Source organism: Malaclemys terrapin, chromosome 9, assembly GCF_027887155.1.
Source record: "Malaclemys terrapin pileata isolate rMalTer1 chromosome 9, rMalTer1.hap1, whole genome shotgun sequence".
Classification (NCBI taxonomy): Eukaryota; Metazoa; Chordata; order Testudines; family Emydidae; genus Malaclemys; species Malaclemys terrapin.
In genome coordinates, this window is record NC_071513.1 from 68977592 (window position 1) to 68996054 (window position 18463).

General features: G+C 42.3%; 1 protein-coding gene across 5 annotated transcripts in view; it reads left to right on the forward strand.

The window, feature by feature from the left end:
- Positions 1-2248: 2248 nt before the first annotated feature.
- The window catches only part of ACSL3 (acyl-CoA synthetase long chain family member 3), a 115434-nt gene continuing 99219 nt past the window's right edge, over positions 2249-18463 (forward strand). For 2 of the 5 annotated variants that reach the window (XM_054039107.1, XM_054039112.1), the window contains exon 1: positions 2341-2495. The gene's annotated coding sequence lies outside the window, so the exon portion shown is untranslated. The other 3 variants (XM_054039110.1, XM_054039109.1, XM_054039108.1) reach the window with 3 other exon arrangements.

Genomic DNA, 18463 nt, shown 5'->3' on the forward strand with positions numbered 1-18463 from the left:
TTCACCGAGAAGTCTGAAGGAATGCCTAACATAGTGAATGCTAATGGGAAGGGGGTAGGTTTAGCAGATAAAATAAAAAAAGAACAAGTTAAAAATCACTTAGAAAAGTTAGATGCCTGCAAGGCACCAGGGCCTGATGAAATGCATCCTAGAATACTCAAGGAGCTAATAGAGGAGGTATCTGAGCCTCTAGCTATTATCTTTGGAAAATCATGGGAGACGGGAGAGATTCCAGAAGACTGGAAGAGAGCAAATATACTGCCCATCTATAAAAAGGGAAATAAAAACAACCCAGGAAACTACAGACCAGTTAGTTTAACTTCTGTGCCAGGGAAGATAATGGAGCAAGTAATTAAGGAAATCATCTGCAAACACTTGGAAGGTGGTAAGGTGATAGGGAACAGCCAGCATGGATTTGTGAAGAACAAATCATGTCAAACCAATCTGATAGCTTTCTTTGATAGGATAACGAGCCTTGTGGATAAGGGTGAAGCTGTGGATGTGGTATACCTAGACTTTAGTAAGGCATTTGATACGGTCTCGCATGATATTCTTATAGATAAACTAGGCAAATACAATTTAGATGGGGCTCCTATAAGGTGGGTGCCTAACTGGCTGGATAACGGTACTCAGAGAGTTGTTATTAATGGTTCCCAATCCTGCTGGAAAGGCATAACAAGTGGGGTACCGCAGGGGTCTGTTTTGGGACGGGCTCTGTTCAATATCTTCATCAATGACTTAGATATTGGCATAGAAAGTACGCTTATTAAGTTTGCGGATGATACCAAACAGGGAGGGATTGCAACTGCTTTGGAGGACAGGGTCATAATTCAAAATGATCTGGACAAATTGGAGAAATGGTCTGAGTTAAACAGGATGAAGTTTAACAAAGACAAATGCAAAGTGCTCCACTTAGGAAAAAAAAATCAGTTTCACACATACAGAATGGGAAAAGACTGTCTAGGAAGGAGTACGGCAGAAAGGGATCTAGGGGTTATAGTGGACCACAAACTAAATAAGCTAAATAAACAGGTGTGTTGTGAGCAAGACACGAGAAGTCATTCTTCCGCTCTACTCTGCTCTGGTTAGGCCTCAGCTGGAGTATTGTGTCCAGTTCTGGGCACCGCATTTCAAAAAAGACGTGGAGAAATTGGAAAGGGTACAGAGAAGAGCAACAAGAATGATTAAAGGTCTTGAGAACATGACCTATGAAGGAAGTCTGAAAGAATTGGGTTTGTTTAGTTTGGAAAAGAGAAGACTGAGAGGGGACATGATAGCAGTTTTCAAGTATTTAAAAGGGTGTCATAAGGAGGAGGGAGAAAACTTGTTCACCTTAGCCTCTAAGGATAGAACAAGAAGCATGGGTTTAAACTGCAGCAAGGGAGGTCTAGGTTAGACATTAGGAAAAAGTTCCTAACTGTCAGGGTGGTTAAACACTGGAATAAATTGCCTAGGGAGGTTGTGGAATCTCCATCTCTGGAGATATTTAAGAGTAGGTTAGATAAATGTCTATCGGGGATGGTCTAGACAGTATTTGGTCCTGCCATGCGGGCAGGGGACTGGACTCGATGACCTCTCGAGGTCCCTTCCAGTCCTAGAATCTATGAAAATGTTTAAATCTGGAAATAAATAAATAATGTTTATATAGCAGCATTAAATGAGGGGGGCTGACTGCAAGGCAATAGTTGTTTACATATTAATTATTTACACAATGTGCAGTAATATATTTGCAAAAAGAAGAACAGGAGTACTTGTGGCACCTTAGAGACTAACAAATTTATTAGAGCATAAGCTTTCGTGGACTACAGCCCACTTCTTCGGATGCATCTTGTTGCTCTAATAAATTTGTTAGTCTCTAAGGTGCCACAAGTACTCCTGTTCTTCTTTTTGCGGATACAGACTAACACGGCTGCTACTCTGAAACCTGTAATATATTTGCCTAATACATAACAAAATTAACAGCATTTGCATAATAAATTACTCCATGGACACTAGTGCATTTGAATAGCGACTGTTACTTGTAGCACGTTGCCAGTGAAAATCAGTTACTCGCACTCTCAGCCCCCCCACATCCTATTCCCCCGTCCCAGCCCCCTCGACCCTGGAACGTCTCCGCTCCTGCTGCCCTGCGCGCTACAGCGCCTGATCCCGGTAGCGAATGCCCTGCAATAACCCCTGTGCAGCTCGCGCGCTCCCCTCCTCTGCGTGGCAGCCGTTTACAACGTTACAGAGCCGGCCCCTCGCGCGCCACCCTGCTCCGGCCAATCACTGAGCGCCGCTCATGCATATGGAATGAGGATGCACCGCAACTGCGTTGGCTTGTGCGAGGTGCGTGTGGTAAAGGGGGACTGAGCGGGGCCTCGTTTGGCTCCGCGGTGCCGGCGTACGGGGCTGCGGGTGGGTGGTTACTGAAGGCAGCCGGCTGGCATTGTGGGCACAGAGCCCAGGCTGGGCCCTATGCGTTGCGGCCTGGACACCGGATCCGGCAAGGCGTGGTGAGAGCGGCCGGGAGCTGTTGTTTTGCTTGGATGCATTTTCGAGGGGCGGGAGAGAGACAGGGATGAGTTGGTGGAAGGGGACTTGGGGTGTGGGGGGCGGCGACGATGCTGGGTGTGGGTGCGTGGGGGCTCCAGGCGGTGTGGGGGGGAGACACAGGGGTGAGTTGGCCGGGGGGGGGGGGGGGTCTTGTGGTGGCGACGATGCTGTGGGGGGGGGGAGGATCTAGGAGCTGGAGAGGTCAGTGGGGTGGGGAGTTGAGTGAGGTTGGTGCAGGTGATGAGGGTGGATGGGGGGCTGGTTGAGGGTTTAGGTTAGCTGGGGCTCAAGGAAGTGGGGAATGAGGTTGGTGGGGGTAGGAGAGGGCTGGTGGGGCCGAGGGTGGGTGAGTGTGGGAGGGCTCGAGGGGGAGGAGTGAGGATGGGCCCGGAGGAGAAGCCTGTGTGGCTAGGGTGACCAGACACCAAGTGTGAAAAATTGGGACAAGAGATGGGGGGTAATAGGAGCCTATATAAGAAAAAGACCACACAAATATCGGGACTGTCCCTATAAAATCGGGATATCTGGTCACCCTATGTGTGGCCCATGTGGTGGGTAGGGTGTGGGGTTGATGGAAGGAAAGGGAAATGGCTGGATGGCGATGTTGAGGCTGGTTGAATGTGGGAAGCTGTTAAAATTGGGCTACAGCTTCAGTGAAGGGCAAGTAAATAGGAATTTGGGATTGAGTTAGGGAACTGGGATCATGAATGGCTTCCTTTTGCCTTAGGACAGTGTTTCTCAAACTGGGGTTGTTGCTTGGGTAGGGAAAGCTCCTGGCGGGCTGGGCCGGTTTGTTTTACCTGCCCCGTCCGCAGGTCCGGCTGATTGCGGCTCCCACTGGCCGCGGTTCGCTGCTGCAGGCCAATGGGAGCTGCTGGAAGCGGCGGCTAATATGTCCCTCGGCCTGCACTGCTTTTAACAGCCCCCATTGGCCTGCAGCAGCGAACTGTGGCCAGTGGGAGCCGCGATCGGCAGGACCTGCGGACGGGACAGGTAAACAAACTGGACCGGCCCACCAGGGGTTTTCCCTACACAAGCGGCAACCCCAGTTTGAGAAATACTGCCTTAGGAGCTGCTTGCTGTAAGTTCCAAGTTATCCCTTCAGTTACCTTCCCTGATCCTCCAATGAAAAATAACAGTCCCAGCAAATGAAGCTACAGATACTTCTTCCCAGGTTCAATTGGTTTAATGACATGTGTGACTCTTTAAAGGGACAATAACTTAGGCCTTGTTTACACCTAAAAATTGGTTTGACAGTTGCAGCACTCAGGGCTGTGAAAAACTTGATCCCCTGTGCAACATAGTTAAATTGACCTAACCATGGCTGTAGATGCAGCTAGGTCAACAGGGGAATTCTTCTGTTGGCCTAGTTACTGCCTCCTAGAGAGGTGGATTATATACATGGACAAAAATACCCCTTCTGTTGGTGTAGGAAGTATCTGTGCTACAGCGGCACAGGTGCAGCGCTGTAGCGTAGAAATACCCTTAGCCTCAGAGGAAGTCTCAGTCCCAGCTACATTAGGTCTCCCAACATGGTCAACACCAGTGGCGCTGAAATGGTATTGCAAGAGTGAGACTTGGGCTATGTCTACTCTTGCAGAGTTTTTCTGCTATCAGTTTCATTGATGACAGGGAATCGGTAAAAGAAAAGCGCTAGTTTGTGTTCTCACTTTTTTTTTGGTCTGATTTTTTTTTTTTTTAAGCAAGTGTTTTTTAAGTGAGGTGAAACTTGTGGGTACTCAAGACAAATCAGACTCCTGAAATGGGTACAATAGTCGGGAAAGGTTGAGAGCCACTGGTGAAGACTAAGGGCGTGTCTACACTTGCAAAAACTGAGGGAGCGTCTACACTTGCCAATGACTTTTTGCAGTGAAACTCAAAAGTTTCACTGCAAACAGAAAACTACCTACACTGTTACTGAAAAATTGCTTACTTTCTCACTTTTACCATATAATAAAATTAATTGGAATATAAATATTGTATTTATTTTGATATATAGTATATAGAGCAATATAAACAAGCCCTTGTCTGTATGAAATTTTAGTTTGTACTGATTTCGCTAGTGCTTTTTATGTAGCCTGTTGTAAAACTAGGCAAATATCTAGACGAGTTGATGTACCCCCGGAAGACCTCTGTGTACCCCCAGGGGTACACATACCTGTGGTTGAGAACTACTGGTCTAAACTGCTAGTTTCTGTAGGCATATCTGCTTCACTCAGGGATGTGGAAATCCACACCCCGAGCAACGCAGTTATACTGACCTAACCCCCAGTGTAGACAGCACTGTGTTAGTGGGAGGGCTTCTCCTGTTGACATAGCTACTGCTTCTCAGGGAGGTGGAGTACTTATGAGCTCTCCTCTCAGTGTAGGTAGTGTCTTCTGTAAGTTTTACAGCTGCACCATAAGTGTAGACAATTCCTGAGATTTTTTTTTAATACTTCTTATTACATACAGAAGCCTTGAAGTAGAAGTAGTGAGAAGGGATGGGGATGCTCAGTCATGTCTATTGTGGTGCTCTAGTTCTTTGGAAACTTGTATTTGAGGTGAGTAGACTTATTTTGTCTAGGCTGAGAGGATTTCAGGGGTGATTGTACTGGTGCTGTGTCTCCCTAAACAGTGGGAGTGGTAAATATAATGTAGCTTATTTCAAGGAAAGTGTTTGGCATTAATGACACATAAAAAGACGGACATGAAGCAGAAGGTTTTGTTCTGTCCTGAATATGCTCTGTCTGATGGTATATCTTGTTTTTTTGTGGGGTAGGAGAAGGAGAGCAATTGACTGGAGAAGAGAGATTCAGGGACTTGAAAGAGACAGGCCAAATTTGGTCCAGAATTTAGATTGTGTATTTAAAACAACAATGCTAAAAACAAAACAAACCCCAAACACCCAACTATATGATCTCGCATTCCATTGTAACTTTTTAATAAATAAATATTCTCAACCAGTGGCTAATGTAAACATTGCAGCATTGTACTAGAGCATGAGAACCAGGAAGTTTTGAAACTCACTTGACAGTGTCTAAAAAGAGAAACCAGATAGTCTATTTACATTGTCCAAATTGAAAAAATATAGAAAACAAAAAGTTTAAGTAAATTAGATGTGTAAAATTTTCAATTTTGCTAGTTCTTTAAATTTAGGTAAGGGAAAAGAAATTTGTAGATATTCTCCAGTCTTATTGTGCCTTTCTATGTACAAGTACAACTATGTGACACCCATAAAATGTACTAAAAATGATTTTTTCATCAGCACTTTAAAATTACATATTACTGTATTTCTAGTGGTCATCTGTTACTTAATTTAACACTAATTAAATTCTGTGAGGTAGCTCTTTTATAAAGTTGAAAAATGTATAGATGATGGGGAATATACCAGATAGAAATAGCTAAAATACCCTTTCAGATAATTCCATAAAGGTGGTGCTACACTTTCAGACTTAGAAAACAGGGAGCTTTTGGTTTGCTTTTGATTTATTGGTCTGTTTTTTCACTCTTCGATCATGCACTGAGAGACTTCAGTGAGAGTCAAAAGGGGCTTTGCATGAGCACAGGGTTCACTCACACAGTTATTAGTACAGGACTGGGGCCTTAAAATCAGTCTCTGCAGTTGTGGACAACACTACAAAAATCTGAAAGTTGTGACAAAGTTTGAGTTTCTGCATGCTCTGACATCTTCTTTAGCTTGACAGGCATGGTAGCTGCGGAAACTATAGATCTGTTTTAGTTTAATATAGGCTTTTCCCTCAATTAGTTTTTTTTTAATTGGCAGTGTTACATCCTCATTAAAGAGTGTTAGGTTCTAGAATGTGTGTTCTGGCCATGGTGCATAGACCCCTAAAACAGTACGGAAGCTGATAATCTAAACATCGGTTTAAAACTTTTTGGATGGTGGTTTCCACTGGAGCTACATGCACACCCTGCATTTATCCTCACATCCAGTACCTGGGGGTTTATAAGGAGCCACAGCACCAACTGCCACATAATTCCCTCTTATTGTTGCTGGTGATGTAAGCAAGTACTCACTATTGTCTGTTGCTACTCCTGTAAGTCCCTTTTCTTGGGAGGGCGGGGGTGGGTGGGTAGTAAACTGCTCTTTTATTTTCCAGTTCATTTTAGGGCAATTAGTGCAGTTTAGATGCTTGGCCCAGAGGTTACTTTTTTTTTTTTTTTTTTTTTTTGGTAGCTCCACTGAGCATTGATTGTTCTGCTATGATTTTGTGCCTGTAGGAATGATTGAAGTTAAGCTCCAGGGCCTCAAGCCTTGCCCCATACATGAAGGTACTATATGCTTAATGGATCAGTGTATGAGTACTTGCTCTGACTTAGAGGGGTAATATTTAGGATCTGTGCGGATCTCTTCTAGCCTCACACAGAGCCATAGAATGCCAACTTGAGCTTAATCTTAATGACTCCATTACTAGACTGTACTATTCACCCTATTACTTTTGGCTGTCTTTGGCTCCATCACACATGCTCAAGCTCAAGAGCGCTGAAAAATGTCTAGAGCCACAACCTGTGAAATGGATCTGCATCCTTCCTGGTTGGTTAAAAGCAAGCAAAACCACAACTGTGCGAAATGGTCAGTGCCTCCTTCAAAGATGCATACATACCAAATTCCTTGAAAAATACAAGGTCTCTTAGAGAGACTTGGCAGCTTTGAACCTGAAATTGTTGGGGTTTGAAAAATCTCACTGACTTTTCAACATCGTCCAGTTCAAGCAATTGAGAAAGGAAAAGCCACTCTCTCAACAAATATATTTTAAAACTAGCCTTCAGTCCACCTTCCAAAAGTGCTGACCATGTCTACCCAATGCTCTAAAAAAAGGATTAAAGTACTTTTATACAGATCCTGTTCCTGGTTTTTGTACTGAATCTGCAGCCCATAGTCGGTCAAGTTAGGCTGATTTCCCTTGCTTAGTCCCACAGAAGGAAGAGACAAAGTGCAAGAAATGTAGAGGACGAAGTCATGCTCCTCAGCTATCCTCCATATGAGTATAGTTAATTACCAAGCTGTAATAGTTGAGTAAAATTTCTTGTTGTGGGACAAACTCCTTTGCATGAAGAGGCACAGGAGGCCATCATAATGAATTGATGAATTCTGAATTTACAATTTATACAGCTTCAAACAGGGTCTAGCAAATGATTGTAGTTAATTGCTGCTTGTTTCACTTAAATTTGACCATGTTTTTGTGTAGTTGTATTGCAGTAGTGCTTAGAGACCACAACTGAGATCAGTGCATTGTTGGGCTAAGCACTACCAAAAAAAAAAAAGGCAAGACAATCCCTGCCCCAAAGAGCTTACCATCTAAATAGACATGGTACACAACAAGTATGGAGGGGTAAAGTTGTGGGCAGTCCTTGGTGTGGTGCTGCAGGTGTCAGGGTGGATTTGATTTAAATCAAATGGATTTAAATCATGATTTAAGTCACTAGTCAAGAAAACTCAATTTAATCATGGATTTCTACATAAACGTGCATTCTTGTTGGTTGTTATAACCTTAATACATATTCTTCACAACTCAGAGATAGATGTAGGTTTCATTTTTAGAGGGTACACACTATTCATTTTTAAAGTGATTTATTTTGAAAACTTTTCAGATTAGTTTTTCAGCTATATCAGAAAATGAATGATTGATTATTTCATTTACCGAAGGTAATTGAAGCAGATATTTATGAAGTCATTGGGAGGTGAACTATCTCCAATTCAACAGGTTAATCAGTAATATTTGGAGGATTTTCTTGCCATGCTGTATTAGGAGGAGAACATTACTAGACAGACATTTAAATTGTTTTATTTAACTAAAACAACAATGTTATGTATTCTGGATTTTTTTTCTTCAACAGCAAACATAATATTTTAACAAAACAAGCATATGAATTTTTGAATTTAGTTAAACATTCAAGTTTTTTAAAGTCAGGTTTGTTTTTGTTAAAATTGTTTTTAAGTAAAATAGTTAAATGAAATATTTTTAAAAAAACAAAACAAAAATTAAATCGACTTATGTCAGCCAGGTCAATATGAGAAACTTAAAATATTGGCTTCTGCAGCTAACTCAGTCATCTTCACCTTCATTTTCCTGTTTGTTCATAATCTGGAAAAGAAAAACAAGCTTTCCTGCTTTTTCAGGTCCCAAATGATTTCTCAATTTGGAATGAATTAGTCCAAAGGAAGAAAATATTCTTTCTACACTGGCAGAAGAAGCTACTGCTGGTAAAAGTGAGATTATCACTTCAACAGTCTCTGAATCCAAATGCTTAAGTGGCTACCACCAGTTCACTGGGGTGACTTTCTTTAAAACATCATTAGCAAATATATATTTCTTGAATGGTTCACTCTTAGCTCTGAAGTTTATTATAGTTGGCATTATGGAGGGATGATTGCTGGCTGTCCATGTCATAGCCAGCTCCTCTTCTTCAGCAGTTAAGGTTTGACCCTGGTACTGAGTATTGAGAATATTTGCAAGAAAATGAGCTGACGATAGTGCTTGTCCCATTCATTTTTTTAATGCTTGTAATTTAACTCTGTCATTGCATATTTCTCTTTTTAAGATCTCACTCAGTTCATTCCAAATTTCAACAGCGTCTGTGATAAAACAGCTATTTCCCTGCGTTTTGTTCAAGGCTACAGAAATAGGCTTCAGGGTACTCAGCATGTGTTCAACATTTCTCTTAAGCCCAATGTTGAGAACTTTGGCTGTGACCGTGCCATCTATTTTTTCACGATTTTGTTCACGAACTGTCATCAGATTAGGCTAGTTCTTGATATAGTGTTCAAAACAGTCCACTACTGAGTTCCATCACATGTCTTGTGGAAGAGTTAGCTTGGTTCCTCCCACTTTTTTTTTTGGAGCAGCTGCTGCAAAGTGGTTGTTACAAAAGTATTTTGCAATTTCAACAACATTGGCTTTTATTTCTGGAATGAGCAATGCAACTGTATGTTATTAGCTTGGGACTCTTCTAAATAATATCTTCTCATCTTGGATACATTTGCAGCATTGTCTGTGACCAAGCTGCATACTAGATCAGGAGTCGGCAACCTTTCAGAAGTGGTGTGCCAAGTCTTCATTTATTCTCTCTGATTTAAGGTTTTACGTGCCAGTAATACATTTTAACGTTTTTAAAAGGTCTCTTTCTATAAGTCTATAATATATAACTAAACTACTGTTGTATGTAAAGTAAATAAGGTTTTTAAAATGTTTAAGAAGCTTTATTTAAAATTAAATTAAAATGCAGAGCCCCCCGGACTGGTGGCCAGGACCCGGGCAGTGTGAGTGCCACTGAAAATCAGCTTGTGTGCCGCCTTTGGCACACATGCCTGTACTAGACATTTGAATTTTTTTTCAGTTTGTTTTAGCTTTTACTGCTACTTCTCGTAAGTATTCTGCAGTGTGTGCATTTCCTGATGTATCAATTGTTTCTGTAAGGAAGACATTCCCTTCTTCTGTTGTCACACAAGCATATACAACAGGATCATTGTGGACATTGCTCCACCCATCAAGACTCAGGTTAACAATTTCACCCTGTAGAGTCTAGACCTTTTGCACAGTGCTCAATTTCTCTTTCAAACACTTTATCCAGCAGTTTGCCTGTGACATCTGCTCTGTTGGGTGGACCGTATCCTGGTCTTAATGACTGAACAATGTTAATGAAGTGTGGGTTCTCAATCATACAGAAAGGAGAGTTGGTTGCATAAACAACCCGGTCAAGTTTTTCATCAATTACCTCTTTTTGTAATCTGCTGGTTCTTATCACAAACTTATCTATGGTTGTTTCTGGATGATGGAGTTTTTTTTTCTTTTTGCTACAGGTGATATACTGTGGCTATGTGACATAGATGATGTGACAGAAACACTATTGTTGGCAGATAACTCTGAAACTATAGAAAGTGATGGTGATCTTGAAGGTGGATAGTCTTCAGAATCCTTTATGTTGAGGATGGATTCTCCTAAACAAAATAAGTCAATGCAGTTACCGTATATACTCGTTCATTATCCTGTTCATTTTATAAGCCGACCCCCCCAAGATGGTTAGGTAAAAATAGCAAAAACTGTATGACCCTTTCATAAGCTGACCCTGTATTTCAGGGGTTGGCAAACTTTGGCTCCTGGCTCGTTAAGGTAAATCGCTAGCGGGCCTGGACGTTTTGTTTACCTGGAGCATTTACAGGCATGGAGCCCCTCAGCTCCCAGTGTCCGTGGTTTGCTGTTCCCAGCCAATGGAAGCCACGGGAAGTGCCTGGTTGGGAGCTCCATTCCCAGAGTCTGGTTGGCTGTTCCGTTCCCAGTGGGGAGCCAAAGTGTGTGTGGGGAGCAAGTAAGGCTCCTGGCGGGGAGCTGCGTGCGGAGCTGAAAGTCCCGGCTCTCAACACCCCACACTGCCCCTCTTAAATTGATGGAAGTGCTCCTGGTGAGGATGTGCAACACTGACAGAAAAAAGGCAGTGTGGACATGAACCACTGTAGTAAGTTGACCTAACATAGGTCCACTTAAGTTTATAGTGTAGACATACCTCGAGGGTATGTCTACACAGGGATAAAAAACCCATGACCAGTCCTCTGAGAATTGAGTCCCAGAGCTCAGGCTTCAGCCTGAGCCCAAATGGTCTACACAGCAATTTTTAGCCCTACAGCCCGAGTCCCATGAGCCCAAGTCAGCTGATCTAGGCCAGCCGCAGCTGGCCGTGGGATCGTTTATCCCTGAGTAGATATACTCTGAGTCTGTTAGGCTTGTCTAGAGATGGAGAGAATACACTGCAGCTTGCATGGCCTTTCCTTCCCTCTTCCTGTTTATGTAACCCAGCCCTAGGTTGGGACAGGGCCTCCTTGATTACACCCCAGGCTCTACTTAGCTGTAGGCTCCACCCTGTCCCTTAAAGGAGTAGTGCATATCCTCAGAAGAGGAAATAGATGAGGAGCAGCCAAGTGACTTGCCCAAGATAACACTACAGGATAGCATCAGAGCTGGATATAGAATCCATTTCTCTTGACTCCTGGATCAGTGCCCTATCCATTAGACCACACTGCCTTCTTGCTATTCTGAGGGAGAAAATATTTGGAAAATTGGGTTGGAGTATGTGTGTGTTGCAGAGAGAAGCTTTGTTTTGAAGGCAGTGCTATCTTGTGCTCAGTCTGTGTTCTGGAAGTCTGTGTTCTGGAAGTGGGCCAGCTACCTTGAAAGTTCTGTCTTCAGCCCTTACTAGTTTCACTCTTGTGAGTTAATGTTTCATTGTTCTAGTACAGTGGTTCTCAAATTGTTGTACTGGTGACCTCTTTCACATAGCGAGCCTTTGAGTGCGACCTCCCCTTATAAATTAAAAACACTTGTTTATATATTTAACACCATTATAAATGCTGGCGGCAAAGTGGGGTTTGGGGTGGAGGCTGACAGCTTGCACCCCCCATGTAATAACCTCATGACCCCCTGAGGGGTCCCGACCCCCAGTTTGAGAACCCCTGTTCTAGTAAGTGTAACTGCTGAAGCTTCCTCACCCCCTTTCCCTTCATGGAATAACAGCTTAATAGTGATTAGGGCAATCAAGTGGGATGTGGGAGACCCAGGTTCAAGTCCTTGCCCTGACTGATTCAGAGGGACTTGAATCTGGGTTTCCTATATCCAATGTAAGTGCCCTAACCACTGGGCTATTGGCTATTCTGGAGGCCAGGGTGGGGGTTTGCGCGGCTCTTGTTTTGACCAGAAATTCGATCCTGGACCTAAGAAAACTTATTGACTGAAGTTTTTTCAAAACTGATCAGTTCCTGTGAAAAGTTTTGGTTTTGGTGAATCTGCATTTTTGACAAAATGATTTGTCAAAAAATTCAAAACCAGCTTTCATTATAGATCACCATGGTCAGATCTGAGTGTGACAGGATGGAGCAGTATACTAGTGAGGAGCAGATGAGACCTTTTTTTTTTTGTTTTGCATCCGTAGCTATTCGTGTATCCAATAATACTGAGGACTCTAAGAGGGCTATGGACAGACTTGAAGTAGACATTTTATTTATAACCTTACATATTGGTCCTGAATGAAGTTAGATTGGGGTTTTCTTTCTTATGAAAGCCTTATAAAAATTAAACAATATTACATGTTGCACATTATTTAATTAATTAATTAATTTATTTATTTATTTAGTTATATATATAATATAATATAATTTGAAATTCTAGCTTAATAGATTCATAGTTGTGTGTTTTTTTTTTTTTTTTTTAAAGCCCTGACGGGGCCATTATGATGATCTAATCTAATCTCCTGCTTATTGCAGGCCAAAGAACTATGCCCAATAATGTTTGCATCTGGCCCATAACTTCTGTTTGAACAATAGCATATCTTTTAAAAAGATTTCCAGTCTTGATTTAAAGATGTCAAGGGACAGAGTATTCACAACATCAGTGGTTAATTATTCTCACTGTTAAAGATGTGTGCCATATTTCTAATCTGAATTTGTCTATTTCAGTTTCCAGACATTGGATCTCATTGTGCTTTTTTAAATGTTAACTATATTGCATAAAGTAAATAGGAAGTGTTAACACAGCCAAAGTAATGCTTCTTTAAGAACCTTACATTTTGTTTCCTGACTTTAATGTTTTACTCTTAATGTTACATTAACAGACGCTTTGTTCTAAGGTGAATATTTTTACTTTATAGAAAAACTGGGTTCCTTCATTCTGCTAGAAACCTCACCTTCCTGTTAGCTTGTTAGTGAACAACATTGTATTCTATTTATATGATCTTTTAAAAATAGTTTGAGATTTCTCATCCTTTCTTTCTCCCACCACCAGCAGTTATAGACAATAAGCATTATCCTCTTTGGTCCATTCCAGACTTGCATGTGTAGCCATTAGTCCTAAGGGGTCTACAAAGGGATAGTGGGGACAAATTGTGGTGTGTGGGTTTTTTTTTATTTTTATTTATTTTTTTGCTTTTTCATGAAGTGTAAGAAAGTCTAAAACTATTTTAAAAGGTTTGTTCCTGTTTCCCCCTGCCCCCTTCGGTCATCCGTAGAATTCCAGAGCAGACAAGAGGACGATTTTAACATTACCATGTAAACTGCCTTTCTGTGAAAGAGCCCACCAGACTAGAATCTGAGCTGCTGCTCCTTTTTGCACTGTTTCAGAATAAAGAATGAGCACAGTCGCTAGGGCTTAGTGTATTGGGGCAGCTGAAACCAGTTATTGTGACAGTCTTGAGGGGACCTTCCAGAGAGTCCAGTTTGGGAACTGGGTGGGGCCTTTTGGGCCAGCCTGATGGAAATGCTGACACTGCCAGTGTTGAGAACAGGGTTGAGAACATGGTTGTAGATCTACAATTATGCTAGAGAAGTCCCCAGCCTTGCCTTAGGAGCTCTTGCGAAATTCCTAATTAATAGTTTAGTATGTGGAGTTCGAGATGTGTTGTTTGCATGTATTCTACTTCTAGTGTGCGTGCGCCCCATGTGCTGGAGATTGGCCCTGAGTGTAGGGGGTTGTAAGTAACAGTTATGATTCCACAGTTAAGTCTGTTAGAAAATATTCTGGTCTAAACCCTACTTGTAACACTTTACTATGCACACGGTATATTAAGGTTATTATAAAAATACATATTTTAGCATACAAATTCAAATGCTTTGCATCATTCCACAAATGCATTTTTTTAAGATTTAAGCAAATCAGCCCAGTAACTTCAGAGGTATAATGGTATAAGGCTCTGAAAAATTACCAAATTTTCTATTTTCCGGGGGACAGGGAGGTCATTTTTGTAGCATTGTGATACAACTAATTTATATGTTCTTAGTGCTAAATGAGAGCTAGTATACAGGACAGATTTGAAAAATATTTTCCTAAAAATAAGTTACTCAGAAGTTAATTGTGGAGGACTGATATTGGTTACTGTAGAGGTTAGTCTTCATAAATGACTGTAGTGTAATACAGAGACTGATGTAAATTAGAGAAAACAGACTTTGTGAGCAGATTGTAATTTGTAGCACCACATAACACAGATTATCACAAGTGCACAAGAATGTTGCATTTTCATATGTCTGAGTAAGACTCAGCTGCCCAGTCTTGCTAGGGTCATGACTCCACAAATTTATTTCTGTTTACCTTCTAGGAGAAAAACTACCTGAATACTTCTCTAGTTCTTGTAAAGGGGTGAAAAGTGCCCTCTTGGCTACCTGACTCAATGGGAAGGAAGAATTTTTTCATTCCACCCAGCTGGACCACTAGGTGGGTTGAGGAGTGCCTTGTGGCAATCTTCCATGTTTCTCATGAGAGAACTCCCAGCTCACACCTTCGATTCCTTCAGATGAGATTTTCAACAAAATGGGGATGATAGTGCTATGGATGTCCTAATTCCTTTCAAAGCTGGTTGTGAAATTCCTCCTCAGTTGGTCATTCATCCTGTCATTGTTTTTCCTATATGCATCCTGGTGAGGCCGTTCTCTGCAAACCTTATGGAAAATATCCTTGATGTCTTATATGAAGCACATTAAAGCACTTTATCCATCCAGCTTGGTTTCTTTGCAGTCACTGCTGCTCATTCTTACAAGGTTCTTAGGTAAAGTATAATTAAGGCTACGTTTTAGTCACAGGTATTTTTAGTAAAAGTCATGGACAGGTCACAGGCCGTAAACAAAAATTCATGGGCCCGTGATCTGTCCATGACCTTTACTAAAAATACCTCCCCGGACTAAAACTTGGGCAGGGGGCCGTGGGTGCTCTGCAGGAGGGTGGGAGAGCAATCTGGAGGTGCTGGAGGAGGTGGCTTGGGACCACCGCTGGTATTGGGGGAGATAGGGCGGCTGGGCTGTGGCCCGGGACTCCCGCTGGCACTGGGGAAGGGGGGCCGCAGTGCATGGCCTGGGACCCCCACTGGTGCTGGGGGAGCGGAGGGCTGGGCTGCGGTGCATGGCCCGGGACCCCTGCTGTTGCTGGGGGAGACGGGGTTGGTGGGGCTGGCAGGGGCTTCCTACATGGCCCTGTGTCCCTGCAGCTCTTAGGTGGTGGAGGCAGGAGCCAGGGCAGGGGCTGCCGCAGCTCCCATTGGCCAGGAACCACAGCCAATGGGAACTGTGGGGGTGGGCAGTGCGCAGTGCGGAGACCCCCTCTGCCGCCTAGGAGCTGCTCGGGGGCCATGCCAGTGGGAGCTGGGGAGTCCCCTACTCCGAGGTAAGTGCCCCCCCTGCGCTCCCCAATCCCCTGCCCCTAGCCCTGAGCTCCCTCCCACACACCCAAACTGCTGCTGCTGGCACAGGGGCTACCTGAGCCAGCACCAGCCATTATGAAAATCACAGAATCCGTAACCTCCGTGACAGACTTGCAGCCTTATGTATGAATAAACCTGCCAGAGCAAATTTTGAAAATTAGTTGTTGTTCGTTTTTGTTTTTAAAATTTGCACAATGAAAATACCTGAAACTTCTACTTTTTGCTGTGTTAAAAAATGTTACAAAGTGAATGGCAAGATCTACAGATCTCCCAAACTCACTGGCACGCTGGGGAGTGCCAAGATTTTTGAAGTAGGTAAGTGGGCTATTTTTAAAAATACATAATTTAAAGAAGACTGTAATTAAATGGTTTTTATTCTTAAAAATGAGTCATAATTTGTCTAAAATAAGTGGAAACTCTCTTTAAATGCATTTAAAGAAAGTTTGTAACATTTAATTAAATATGTGCACTGAAAAAAGAACAGACCCTTCAAAACTTCATCCAAGATTTTAATAAAGTTGTGTACCCATCCTTTCAGATCCTTCAGGACTAATATATGTTGCTGAATTTGTTTCAATCTTCTAGTCTTTGCTTTTCAAGACTTAAAATATATCAGCAAAACATCTACTTAAATCAATTTCTGTATTGACCCATTCCTTTCACCCACATGTTTTTGTTCCCATCGCACTATCTTGACCATATGCTTTCAAATCTCCCTGAAAGACTGCTTCCTTTATCCTGGGGCTTCTAGAAAAAATGGGAGAGAAAGTTTGGAGAGCTGATCAAATAATAAGTTGTATAACAGAAAAGTTCTTTAAACAATTGTAGTTTCCCCCACCTCCGTTCATGTGAAGGCAGAGTCTGCCACCCAGTGGAAGTACTTGGAAGGAGACTCTTAGAATATGATGATAATAAAATCTCCATAATTCTTATCTTCATAGTTTTCAGAGAGGATGTATTCATTCTTTAGCTGTCTTTCCCTCCTCAGTGTGGCTCAAAGTCTTGGGGTGGTTTTTTCCCAGAACTCTTTCCTATAATAGTTTATTTTTTTTTATTTTTGGGGGGAGGGAAGTGTCTTCTAGTTTTAATTTGCTTCCATATGTTTGTTTAATTACAATGATTCATAATCTCCTAATACTTTACACATCCATATTCTGATATTATATCATAAAATAATTTCCTGCCACCTCACTTTATTTATGCACTAGTAGAGTCTTTGTGCATTGTATTATTTGTGTTACTATTTCAGTACCACAATGTACCTTGACCTTCTGTATGTCAAGGACATTAGGAGTTAGAATTCTGAGATATTACCAGAAAAAAAGAAAAGAGAAATAACATACAATGTAACTAATAATTTCTCAAATAGCGAGGTTCCCTCTGACTCAAAATGGTGTTTCATGTTGACCATGAATCTGTTTTTCAGGATTTAAATTTGTATATCAATATTGAGATGCTAAATTTGATATGCAACTTTAACTCAAGTAATAGAACATGTCCCCCATGCCTTCAAAGTATAGATCAGGGGTCGGCAATATTTGGCACACAGCTCGCCAGGGTAAGCACTCTGGCGGGCCAGGCCAGTTTATTTACCAGCTGACGCGGCAGGTTTGGCCAATCGCGGCAACCACTGGCCGTGGTTCGCTGTCCCGGGCCAATGGGGGCGGCGGGAAGCCGCGGCCAGCACATCCCTCGCCCGTGCCGCTTCCTGCCGCCCCCATTGGCCCGGGACGGGAAACCGCGGCCAGTGGGGGCCACGATCAGCCGATCCTGCCGCGTCAGCAGGTAAATAAACTGGCCCGGTCCGCCAGGGTGCTTATCCTGGCGAGTCGCGTGCCAAACGTTGCCAACCCCTGGTATAGATCATTAAACATGCTAGAATTGTGTGACTTTCATGAGTCTGTTACCCTGTTGAATTTTGTTTTACTTTTTTGTACTTTTCAGAGTTACCTGTAAATACCATTTTCTATTTTGTTCAAAGTGTTTTAATAACTATGTTTAATAGGAAGTGTGGGGGGCATGAATTAGTAAGGCTTGATAAATCCACTTACCTAATAACAGTGAATAATACGTTTTCCCTATCTAGGAGGTAGTATGGCCTACTTTGGCATAGGACTTGGGAGACCTGGGTTCTGTTCCTGGCTTTGCCATTGCCCTGCTGGGTGACCTTGGGCAGGTCACATCCCCTGTTTGTAAAATGGGGGTAATGATACTTACCTCCTTAGTAAAACACTTGGAAATCTACTGTTGAAAATCACTATATAAGAGCTTGGTATTAGGGAGCTTGTTTACCAATTTCTGCGAAATTGAACTTTTTTTTTTAATGATCAAAGGTTTCTAGTGTTTTTAGTTCAGAGGAAAACCTTCCAAATGTAGCATTGCAGTATGGTCTACACTGCAACCAGTGTATAATTTTCAGACTGTGTATACTTATCTATGGTATCTTTAATCTAGTTAGCTCAGTAAAGAAAAGCACTGAGACTGTGGTGGCATGGGTTTCAATGTGATCTAGCAATGTAAGTATGCATCTACAGGGCTGCCTCCTATGCTGTCGCGTCCTTACTGCTATTTTGAGCAAGCTAGCTAGATTGAAGCTAGTGCGGATATGTCCACGTGAGCTACATATTACATCCCAAGTTGCAGTGTAGATGTAGCCTTAGTTGACTGATAGAATCTTTGCCTACTTTAGGATATTTACCTATTGCAGTCAGTGGGTGTCAGTAACAGGTGTCGGTCTAACTATCATTTCTGAAAT